Source organism: Apodemus sylvaticus, chromosome 6 (genome assembly GCF_947179515.1).
Source record: "Apodemus sylvaticus chromosome 6, mApoSyl1.1, whole genome shotgun sequence".
Lineage (NCBI taxonomy): Eukaryota > Metazoa > Chordata > Mammalia > Rodentia > Muridae > Apodemus > Apodemus sylvaticus.
The window spans coordinates 38,479,414-38,491,917 of NC_067477.1; the positions used below are offsets into that span (position 1 = coordinate 38,479,414).

General features: G+C 40.0%; 1 protein-coding gene across 8 annotated transcripts in view; it reads left to right on the forward strand.

Moving 5' to 3' along the window:
• Window positions 1-12,504, forward strand: part of Numb (NUMB endocytic adaptor protein) — a 118,560-nt gene that overhangs the window by 54,468 nt on the left and 51,588 nt on the right. For 7 of the 8 annotated variants that reach the window (XM_052185470.1, XM_052185469.1, XM_052185476.1 and 4 more), the window contains one exon: window positions 2,543-2,627. The exons of the other annotated variant lie outside the window; for it this stretch is intronic. The gene's annotated coding sequence lies outside the window, so the exon portion shown is untranslated. The remainder of the gene's footprint in view (window positions 1-2,542; window positions 2,628-12,504) is intronic. 8 annotated transcript variants of the gene reach the window in all.

The window sequence follows — 12,504 nt, forward strand, 5'->3', positions numbered from 1 at the left end:
ATGTCATATACAGAAGACAGTATTTCCCAGCATTCTTCCCAATCCTCTGGCCCTTATCAATTTTAAACATTTAGACATTTGCCATATGAACGATGGACAAATGATGGATTTCCACATGACATGAAGAGGGTCTACAATGTAATGTGTAACAGGCAAACATCAAGTGGGAAGCACAGGAAGTATATGATCATGAATTTTATGCACATACAAACTCTGTAAAATAATAATGATAATTATGGGTGCTATAGTGGCCCAATATATCATTGTGAAATGGTAACTTTTTGCTGTGTAAGAAACTGTACAGGAACCGGGCTTAATTATCTCTAACAACAATAGTTAATCCACATGCTTCTGTATAATCATCTCAGAAAACAACAGTGTCTTCTTACCTGAAACATGACCCCTGCAAACATCTGAATTAGAAGTACAAGAAATATAGGTGGAGAGCCACCCATCACTTTCATAGATAGTCAGTAGATACTTTAGCTTATTCACAAACAGGAATATAGTAAGGAAAAGCAGGCAGTATATTGCCATTCGTTATTTTTGTAAAAAATAAAACATAAAAATAGAATTTTGTGATTTAGCAAGTATTGCTCAAGAGAGAACATAATAAGAATTCTCAGGTTCTTAGAAGAGGTTTCAATTAGTAGATCTTTCAAAATTATAGGGGACTGGAGAGTTGGCTCAGTGGTTAAGAATTCTGGCTTTTCTTCAAAAGACCTGGTTCAGTTCCTAGCATCCATGTGGCAGCTCACAGCTGTGGGTAATCCAGCTCCAGGGAATCTGAGACACACACATGCAGCCAGAACACTCATACACAAATTTTTTTTCAAGTGTTTAAAAATTATAATTGTTTTAGAGAAATTTAGATTTCTAAAAATTACAGTGTTATAATATTTGGCTCACAAACCATTACCCCCTAGTGGTAGTTTGATAAAAATGGCCTATAGGTGCATGTATTTGAGTGCTTAGTCACCAGATGATGGAACTATTTAGGAAGGACTAGGAGGTATGGTCCTGTTAGAGGAGGAGATGTGTTATGGGAGTGGGGGCAGGTGGGGTTTAAGGTTTTAAAAAGCTGTGCCAGATCCAGAATTTGTCTCTCTCACTGTAACTCCAGTTCCAGGACATCATATGCCCTCTTCTGGATCCACAACCACACACACACACACACACACACACACACACACACACACACACTTATACACATTTATACACATAAAGTAAAATAAATGAATGAATCTATAAACAAAATTTTAGAAAACAGATTTTCTTTTCACCATGTTTCATTTGTGAAGATCCAATTTCATTTCTTAACTGTAATTCTTTTTCTTTTATTGGCCTCATATTTTCCTTAGCACTGGAAGAAATACGTAGAACAAAAAAAATCAAATTATAAATGAAAATGAAAAAAAAGTTTTAGTTGATATGAAAAAGGAAAACAAATGGCAGTTTGATGGTCCTCTCTGCTCTGTCCTACTCATCTCCCTTGAGCCCAGATTCAACTGTATTTTTCCGCAGTTCCCTTGCCCACGTGATTCTGTCCTGTACTGCCCAACTCTGAGCTCGAACTCGTGCTCCCACCCTGCCCCTGCCTTTAGCACTCCCCCCCCCCCCCAGAGCTTTCCTTCCGAGGTTCAGGCTGCCCTGAGTGTCGGCTGTTTACCCTGCTCTTCTTTTTTTAAATCCCTTGGGGGCAAGGGTGCAGTCGGGAATTGAAGATGATCTGAGGCACTGCTCCCCTTCGCTTCCCCATTGGTGTCATATCGATGTCCAGCTGAAGACCAGGATACCCCTGCCCAATACTTCAGATGTGTTTTGTTTTTGTTTTTGTTTTCTTTTTTAACTGAATGGATGAGAGTTAATTCCTCTGTTGAGAAAGGAGGGTAAGAGATCCAGGAACTGCAGACCATTCCTGGACTGCTCCCAGTCTGTTTATTTCTCTCACCTTTCCTGGAGATGGGAGCTACGTCTTCCATGGTGACATGTAATACTTTTGAGGGATGGAAAGAATTTGTCGTGTATCAGAAATAAAACTTACGATGCAAACTGGAAGGAAAAAGGAAAGCATGGGTAAGACTGTAGAGTTAATCATAGAGAGAGCCGCCTTTGTCATTCTGAGTGGGTCTCCCATGCATCCCCTATCTCTGGGCCCACTTTCTACCCTTTCTCTTTTCTTCCGTAAAAATTCCTTCTTAACAGCCCATTTTTTGACACTGACCGTGCTCTTGTATGTCCCTTACCCCTTGGCCCTTCCTTTTCTGTTTTATTCCCAGGATCCTATGGTTGGGCTTGAGAGTGTGCTCAGTAACAGCAGTAGACTGGCACACTCCTGTGAGGCCCGGCCTCGATCCCAATGCAGTGGGCTTGTGTCTGTGGCATTTTGTGGTGTCTAACCAGTGAGTGGATCTTGAAGCTGTTCAGTGCACTCTCTCATTACAGTAAAGCCACTTCTGACAAAAGTTGAAAATCTTTTATTTTTTCGTACCTGTATCACTAAGAACAATTGTATAAGACATTTATTATTCTCATTTTGCAGATGAGGAAACTGACACTTGGTGAAGTTACGAAATTTGTCCAAAGTCACACAACTTGTAAAAGGCACAGCCAAGATTCAGAGCCAGGTCTGTCCAACTTCAAAACTACTAATCAAGGCTTAGACACTTGGAAATAGCTGTGATGCACCAACCTATGATGAGTTGTATTGGTATTAATATTGCTTAAGTGTTCCTTAACTCCTTTGGGTAATTTTTAATGGTGAAGTTTCTGCCCTTCCTACATTTTTCCTCTTTTAAGTGTTATGAAAAGCAATATAGCATAGTAGCTAAGGGTGTGGATTTTGTAGAGAGATAACCTGGGTAGAGATTTTTAAACTTCTGTTTTTACTTGTGTGACGTTGGGAAAGTTACATAACTCGTTGTACGTGAGTTTCCCTTTCTGTAAAACAGTAATAGTGCTGTTATTTACCTGATGAGATTGCTGTGAACATTGAGTAATTTAATACATGTAAGAAACTTTTCTCTCTTGTTCTTCGCTTCTTGTTCCTGCTATCATTTCCTGCCCTCCCCCATTCCCTGCCCCCCTCTCTCCGTGTGCTCATGGCTGGCCTCTACTCATCCACGTCTCTACTCTCTCTGCCTTTCTCTGCCTCTACTACCCTCTTAACTCCCTTCCCTATGCCCTGAATAAACTCTATTCTATAGAAAGAAAGAAAGACAGAAAGAAGGAAGGAAGGAAAGAAAGAAACTAACTTTCAAACTTGTCTATACTAAGTATTTTTATCTTTTAACAGCTAGTAAAGAAACAGTCATTATTTTAAATTATCTAATAGGACATTTATTTGAGCAAAGTTTAGGCTACAATATACATAAACCAAAATTAAGCTTGAATAAATTAGACTTAGAGAAAAATCACTAATTTGATCAAATTCAAATCTGTTGTGAATCATGTTGAGTAGCAGTTTACAGATCTGACACCTACAGGTACCTTATGTATTGTTATTAGTTACTTTTGCATCACTGTGATGACAGCACCTGACAGAAACAATTTAGAGAAGGTGGTTTGGGCTCACATCCACTGCAAGTATGAGGCTGTAATGGCAGGGAAGGCTTGATAGAGCCTTGAGTTCATACAGACAGGAGCATAGGAGATGTGGTTCATAAATACCAACTTACTGCTTGATATAGATGCACGTATGTATATACGTGTGGATGGTCATATCCATGCCCTCCCATGATTTTTAAGAATATTAACTTATTTTATTCTGTGTGTATGTGCACAGTATGTGTATAAGAGCACTTGTGAATCCAAAGAGGCATCAGATACCCTGTCACAACTGGAGTTGTGGATAGTTGTGAGTCACCATGTGGGTGCTGGGAACTAAACCTGGCTTCTCTCTCAGCCAGTGCTCTTAACTACTTTTACCTGCTGAGCCACTTGTTAACCCTTCCCATACATTTCTGTCTAGTAGTTCCTGCTCCATATTGTTAGTGCTCTAATAACTCTTGAGAATTTTTAAAATATAGTTTTGCTAATTACTTTGTATTGTTTTATAGAGAGAAAATTGGCTGGATAATCTAGCCTAAAGTGTTATTAGGAATGCTACTTTCTCATTTTTATGAGCTCTTTTCTATTGATGATTTCTTAAGAGAGACACCAACTTTTTTTTCCTCTCCTTTTCTTTTTCCTGTGGTTCTGAACCCACATCCTCATACATGCTAGGCAGAGGTATCCTAGTTTTATTTTGTAATCTAATTTAAAAGTGGCTCTGGCCATGAGTCTTTTTATTATTAATTATATATATATAATTTTCAAGTGTGAGGCTTCTGTAATTGTTGTTATCTTTCTCTCATGATCGGCTATAATGTGTAGTTCAAAAGTCCACGTGTGGTCTTAAATTTTGAAAAGTGTGTATATGTGTGTGTATATACATGTGTATCTTTCTGTCGTATTCAGTTTGAATTACAAAACAAGATTCAACTATCTTCTGTAATCAAGAAGAGACACATCTAAAACACAGTGATCTAGAAGGATGGGCCAGGTGAGCATGCGAATGAAGACAGTAGATTGCTGCTGCAAGTGACAGTGGCTTCGTCAGCTGCGTGTGACAGTGGCCTCGTGGCTTCTCCTCCTGCTGACGAGGCTTAAATGAGTAACCAGTGATCAGACTTAGAGTGGTTTCTAGAAAACTCACTTACTGTTGTTGGGAGAACGATGGTTTCCCTTTTCTTCTTCTGTCTATATGTTTCCTCCCTGTCTACCACTTTGCCCTCCCTCATAGACTTTAACATCTCTGTAACTAGGAAGTGTCTCTCACTTTACTTTTGATGATTTTTTCATAATTAATGAACATTTATTAACACTTTCAGCAGCATTTTTCTTTACTGAAATATAAAATAGTGGTACATTTTGCAGTTGATGGCATCTTGTGTTGCCTGTTTCTTGAGTCAGAGCCAAGTTTTCTGTCTCATAATGGAGAAGAATGAGGAACAAAGACAATACAAGAAGGGCAAGCAAGCCAAGGTGATTAAGAAGCAAAGGATCTGCTCTCTCTATCAAGTTGCCAAATAATGATTTGGGAGCAGAGGATGTTTGTGTCCTCAGAATGGGCCAGTTTGGTCCTGTCTGTATGCAAATGAGATACTAAAGCCAGGATGAATCTGGTTAATTAATTTATGTGTAAGTAGGTAATTCTGATCAGATAGGCAGGCATGTATAGACAGGCTCAGGAAAGCTCACCTCAAGTTTCAGGTCAAGGATGACGAGCCAGAAAGTAAGAATAAAGTTCTGGTGGGGAGCCAGTGTCTTTCTTGATGACCAGGGCTTTTGGATTTTGATTCCTTAGCTCACCATTCATTTTCATTTAAAGGTCATTTAAAAACCTTGCTGTTCTTGGAGGTGACTACCACTTCCACCAAGACATAGATTACTGTTTCCCTTGGCTTAGAATCCTGACTAACTGCCTACAAATGAAGTCTGCATTGTTCCAAACTCTCACTACTACCTCTGATAAAACACACATTTTTACATATACAGCACAGTGTGGTTCTTTACCTCATCATACTTAAAACATCCCCTTAAATCATTCAAAACCTTTAAAGGATGAAATATATGTGTGCACATACACACAGTCACACTTTGGTTATCCCAAACTCTGTCTTAACCGTGTTAGGCAAGTACCATATTCCCCTTAGGATATAGTTTATTTTCTTATCCTGACTCTTCTTCTATCTTACACAGTATTTTGTTGGTTACAGGGTATTATTAGCAATTAAGGGCAGCATGTAGGTATGATGAATCATAGTGCAGACTGTAACATATATGTTAGTGACCAGTTAAAGCACTTTGAAAGAAATGAAGAGCTGTGTGCTAAAATGGGGTAAAGTGTGGAAGCCCACACCTTTAATCCCAGCACTTGGGAGGCAGTGGTTGGATCTCTGTGAGGCTAGCCAGGGATACATAGCAAGTTCTAGGACCGTCAGAGATACACAATAGAGATACCTTGTTTGTTTGTTTGTTTGTTTGTTTGTTTGTTTGTTTTAAAAAGAATCGTAAAGGACAGGAGAGAGGGCTCAGGGATTGAGTGTCCTTGTTACTCTTGAGGTGGACCTGTGTTCAGTTTCCAACACCCAGATGGAGGCTCATAACCATCTGTAACTCCAGTTCCACTAGAATCTGATGTCCTCTTCTGGTTTCTGTTGGAGCCAGGTATACATGTAATACATATATATACAATCAAGCAAGGCATTCATATACAGAGATTTTAAAATAATTCTAAAACCTTTTAAATAGATAAATCTTTTTTAAAAAATTAATTATAGAGAAAGTTATTTAGAAAATGAAAATGACCTCATCAATGCCATCAGTCGATGACATTGAAGATGAAACTTGGATGTATGAAATAGAAATAAGCTCTTGAAAAGTCAAGAAGAAAACGTTTCAGGAAAAAGAAACAACAGGCCCCAACTGGAAATAAGTTTCAGGAAAAAAAAGAACAATAATGACTTACTTAAAGAGACTGCCATTGGAAGCTAAGAGTCAGGCAGGGGCTATACCTCAGTATATGAACATTTACTGAGTGATTGTTTGCATGCTGCTTTAAGCATCTGAGCACTAAAAGCTTAGTTTGAACTTGATTTGAAGATATATTTAGAAAGCCAGTGGGTGTTTACATGATGCTGTAATCTATTTTTAAAAGATTATTCTGGTGACTTGAGATGGCCCAACAGGTACCTGCCACCAAGTTTATTGATCTGCATTTGATCCCTGGGACCCTTGTGTTGGAAAGAGAAAACAGACTTCTACATTCAGTCAGTAGTGAACATAGAGTTTTAACAGAGAGGAACAACAGAACTACGTCCTAGATTTCACTTTACACTACCCCAGACAAGCAATGAAGTCGAGTTGGGCAGTGGTGGCTATGGCAGTGGAGCTAGAGTAGTGGGCGGATTGAGGTTCGAAGTGTTTGTTAGCAGCTTTGGTTAGGGAACAGGGATGTAAGGAAGGTAAGAGGGTGAACAGAGAGGGTCAAAAGAGCTGTAAAGTACTGGGAAGTGAGGCACATTTCTGTCCTGCCCTCTCCTCCTCTTCTCTCGTTCTTTCCCTCCCCTCTTCTTGCTTCCTGCTGTCTCCTCCTGCCTGCCACTTTTCTACTTCTTCTCATCCCCCTCTTCACACTTCTCATTCTTGGAACTGAGCATATTTTTATTCTAGTCTGCCTCTCCGGATTCCAGCACCTTCCTACACTTGACAGATGCTTAGGAGAGGAGAGTCAGTGTAAAAAATCGGTTATCGTTCTCAGGAACTCTGCCCTTTGTCACCAACATGTTCCTAGCTAAATCAGTAGTTGCTACATAGAACAAAATTAAATTTTGTTTTTTAAGTAAAGGTAAGTTCTTGAGTATGTTCCTAATGAATCCACGTATGAATTTGTGATGGCCATATTATTTTGTTATCTTTTATTTTTTCAGGTCTCCCTGTTTAGCATAGGCTGGGTTTCAACTCATGATCCTTCCATCTTAGCCTTATAGGTGTGCTAGCACTACAGTGTTTGGCTTTGAATATGCATTTTTTTAATTTATAAAATGTTACTTAAGTATACTTAAAATAGCTGGGCAGTGGTGGCACACGTTTTTAATCTCAGCACTTGGGAGGCAGAGGCAGGTGGATTTCTGAGTTCGAGGCCAGCCTGGTCTACAGAGTGAGTTCCAGGACAGCCAGGGCTATACAGAGAAACCCTGTTTCGAAAAACAAAACAAAACCAACCAAACAAACAAAAACAAGTATACTTAAAATATACTTAAGTATTCATGAATAATAAATTCAATTCACCAATTGTTTTCCAAATTAAAAAATAAAACTAGGGCTTGGCAGGGTGGCTCAGCAGGTAGAAACATTTGCTTTGTAAACCTGATGTCCTGAGTTTGATCCTTGGGGCCCACAGTGGAACTGAAAAGTTACCATCTGACCTCCATGTGGTGTGCGGTGGCACTTGTACACCAGCAGTCACACTTGTGTCATGTATACACACATAGTAGCAGTAATAATGTAAGCTTTTAAAAATAGTTTTTGTAGTTACAAGAAAAATTGTGTTTGGTTGGTTATGGAGGTTTTGAAGGGCTAAGAGTTGAAGCCAGGTCCTCATGCATGGTGGGTAAGTGCTCTGGTACCAGAAATCCAGGGAAGGCCAGGAGGAATTCTTCAAGTCCTGCCTTTGTTGGCTTTTGCATCTCTCGGTGTTTGAGGGTAGGATGTGGTGGTAGCAGGCGGACTAGGGTAGTGCTAACACTCTCTGGTGTTAATAGCTCATGCATATGTGCTAGTTCAGGAGGCTATTGGCCTGCAAGTGTTAGAGTTCCTGTCTAGGTTCTGGGTTGCAATTCGCGTTGCAGCTTCCAAGACAGGCTTAGGTACTGGAGAGCAGTATCACTTCTCTGACTCTGTCCAGTCTTCAATTTCTTTAGCTGAAGCCCTCTATCCTCATCTTGCCCAGTCCACTCCTTTGAACTGTTCAACTGTCTCTTTATGCTGTGGCTGTCATCATGGATGCCAGTGTCAAGCGGGAAGTGACTGCCCATCTTTGACCACTTCCACCACTGTCAGCTGCCAGTCTTTCAGCCCCACCCCCTTTGCAGCTATCAGTGCACCTGGCCATTCTGCCACTTTCACAGCTTGGCCTGCTGACTGCTCAGCTCTCAGTGGCTATTGCCCCCGCTGTTTCAGTCATTGCTGCTACTCTGTTATCTGCTCCACTTTTCTTCATGTTATCAGTTCAGGCTGCCCTGCTAAAGTAGGCAAGGAGAGACTACTTGAGCAACTGTTACTGGATATAAGGTTGCAACATTAGGGAAGCAGGTGCAGATGCTTGCAGGGTTGCCTAGGTAGGGTTCACTTAGACTTGTGATAGCAGAAAACCTATTACATAATGTTTGAAATAGCCATGGCTGGATCTGGACATTCAGAAGCCAGAGCAAGCATTTTCAGTTGTCTTTTAGTTTCCTCAGCATCTGTGTGTATTCAAAAGGGTCAGTGCTGGCTTATGGGTAGTCCAACTGGCTGTTGAAAGACAATCCTATGCCTTTAATCTCAGCACTTGGGAGGCAGAGACAGGCAGATTTCTGAGTTCAAGGCCAACCTGGTCTACAGAGTGAGTTCCAGGACAGCCAGGGCTACATAGAGAAACTCTGTCTTGGAAAAACCAAAATAAAATAAAATAAAAAAGAAAAGAAAAGAAAGAAAGACAGAAAGACAATCCTAGCACTAATACTGATTTTAATAGTGCTTTAACAATGCATAATGCCAGTCTAGTTCCCCAGAAAAAGGTGGGTGATTCCCCCCACCCCACCCTCAACCCCATCACTGTCACTGAGTCACACACTTGTCCTCACATTTTTTTCCTAACTATTTACAGGTTCAACTTTTTGTTTTTTGTTTTTTCTCTCAAGAGCCCACATTGTATTTGGAGTCAGGACCTTGTTCTGGAGCTAGGGTGGAGCTAGGGAACCTGGGTCTTGAACCTCAGCGTTGTTGCTTTTCAGACACATAGATGTCATCCAGTGTGGCTTGCTGAATCAGAGCCGCTGAATTTAAAACAAGTTGAAGGATCATTTCCTTCAAGGATTAATTCATCTTTCTGGATTCAAGAGACAGAACAAGCAACACCTGTCCTCATCCAAACCCTGCAAAGGTATTTTTCACCCAAGAAATTTCAGATTTCTTTTTTTTTAAAGATTTATTTATTTATTTTATATATGAGTACACCACCATTGCTCTCTTTAGACACACCAGAAGAGGGCATCAGACCCCATTACAGATGGTTGTGAGCCACCATGTGGTTGCTGAGAATTGAACTCAGGACCTCTGGAAGAGCAGTCAGTGCTCTTAACCACTGAGCCATCTCTCCAGCCCAAAATTCAGATTTCAATCAAAGACCCATTCTCCTATATAATGACATTGATGGGGAAATGAGCATACATAGACTTCATCTCGTAACAGAAGCCCAGTGTAATGCCCTTGTCTTAGGGTTTCCTTTGATGTGAAGAGACACCATGACCAAGGCAACTCTTATAATATATATAAAAGGACAGCATTTAACTGGGTTGGATTTCAGGTTAATGGCAGGAAGCATGGCAGCATCCCGGCAGGCATGGTGCTAGGGAAGGAGCTGAGAGTTCTACATCTTCATCCAAAGGAAACCAGGAGCAGACTGTTTCCAGGCAGCTAGGAGGAAGGTCTCAAAGCCCATCCCCACAGTGACACACTTCCTCCAACAAGGCCACACACCTCCTAATAGTGCCATTCTCGGGGGCAAGCATATTCAAACCACCATAACCCTTGATCATGTGCTGAACATGACTGCGGATAGTTTTAACAGTGGCCTGTTCCTTTCTGTTACCTGGAACCTCTTCTTTTTCTATCCAAGGAGATTCAGCTCTAAATTGATATGATTGAAGTTCTCGGCAGAGTTCCCCTGGGACCTTACACAATGACTGTGCGCCCCTTCAGAATGAACATTTTCTGGAATGTCGACAGTCTGATTGCAGAGAATGGTCTTCATTCTCATAATAGATGGAGAAAGGAGCATGGAAATGTTTAAGAAAGACAAAAGTAAGGGTAAGGGGTAGAGTGTGACTCAGTGACAGTGATGGGGGGGGTCACCCACCTTTTTCTGAGGAACTAGACCGGTATTATGCATTGTTAAAGCACTATTAAAATCAGTATTAGCACTAGAAATGTCTTTCAACAGCCAGTTGGACTATCCATAAGCCAGCACTGGCATTTTTGAACACATGTAGATACTGAGGAAACTGAGACGCAGTTTTACTGTGTTAGCCCTGGCTGGCCTGGAATTCGTTTTGTGAACCAGGCTGGTTTTGAACTCACAGAAATCTGCTTGTCTCTGTCTCCTGGTGCTGGAGACACTTCTGTTATTATGTCTGGCTATTATTATCTTTAAGGAGTAAATAGTGAAGTCCTGTATTTAACCATTTTTGGACAAGTGGGAAGATCAAAATACATAAGCAAGATACCCAAAATAAATATTATTTCATAAGCAAGGGTGGGTTTGTAAGAAAAGAGCCTAAGGAAAGGAAGTGCACCCCACATGCAGATTTGTATACAACCTTAAATGATTCCTGAACCTGATGAACTAGAGGGAGGTGTGTGCATGTGGACGGCTGCTGAAGAATGTGATCTGCCTGGCAAACAGACTGAGGAGGATGTGGGTAGCGAACTGGGACATTCCGACTGCCATTGCTTTATTCTCAAATGCCAGCTATAGGACAGCCAAGGGTTAAATTCGTTTTAAAATTTCTTGTCTGACAGCTAATGGACAAATACTTTTTAGTTTTATTATATTCTTATATTTATTTTCTTTGAAAATGCTGTAAATAAAGAGATTTCTGGCATAAGTAATACAGCAATCATGGCATCCCAACACACAGCCTAGTTTTTTAAAAGTTAAACTGAAATGTAAGCAAACTCAAATATACTAAAATCTAAATTTATATGAGAGCTAAATTGTTTCCTTTGAAAAGTAGGACTCAGAAAAAAAAGCAAAAAGAAAGGGAAAAAGAAGAAAAGAAAAGAAAGATTAAAAAGCTGATTGGCTGGTTGTATTATCATATACCTGCAGTCCAGCGCTTGGGAGAGCAGAAACAGAAGGATCCAAGTTTGAGGTCATCCTCAGCTACCTATAAAGTTCAGAGCCAGCTTAGGCTATGTAAACCCTGATCTCAAAAACGAAACAAAAGAACAAAGTACATAAATAAACCCTTTGCTTTGTCTAGCTTTCCCTGGATCCGCTTATAAATGAACTGCTAACAGAAACTGTGAACTTTAAAATGAATTTCATTTGTTCTATAATTGTATGTGTTAATTTACCCGTTTGTGATAAAGCTGTACCTTGTCCTGTTTCCTTGGCTCACTGCCTATGTGAAGCTCTAAACCAGAGATAGAATTGAATACATTAATTGAATATGTTAGGCTAATTTTATCAATTTGACCAATTGTAGTCCAGAAGCTAATTAATGGTTTAACACAGTGGCTCTTAACCTTTATAATGTTGTAACCCTTTAATACAGTTCCTCATTTTGTGGTGACCCACACCATAAAATTATTTTTGTTGCTACTTCATAACTCTAAATTTGCTACTATTATGAATCATAATGTAAGTATTGGTGTTTCCTGATGGTCTTAAGCAACCCCTGTTAAAGGATCTGAGAGCAATCCTTGATTTAACAGATTTATCATTTTGGAGGAAAAAATTCTGGAGCCTAGTTGTATCAACGTGACTCTATTCTCACTACTGCTTTTCTATGTTTTTTAGTTTCCTTGTCTCCACCAAGGCCACCACCAGTACCTTAGTTTAAGTTCTCATTATAACTTGTCTGTAAGTCTTTCCCCTTTAGATTTGTTTTTCCATATTACTACCAGAGTAGTTAAACCAAATCACAAGTCTGACCATCCCAGTCATGTTTTAAATCCTTCAAACAGCTTCTGATT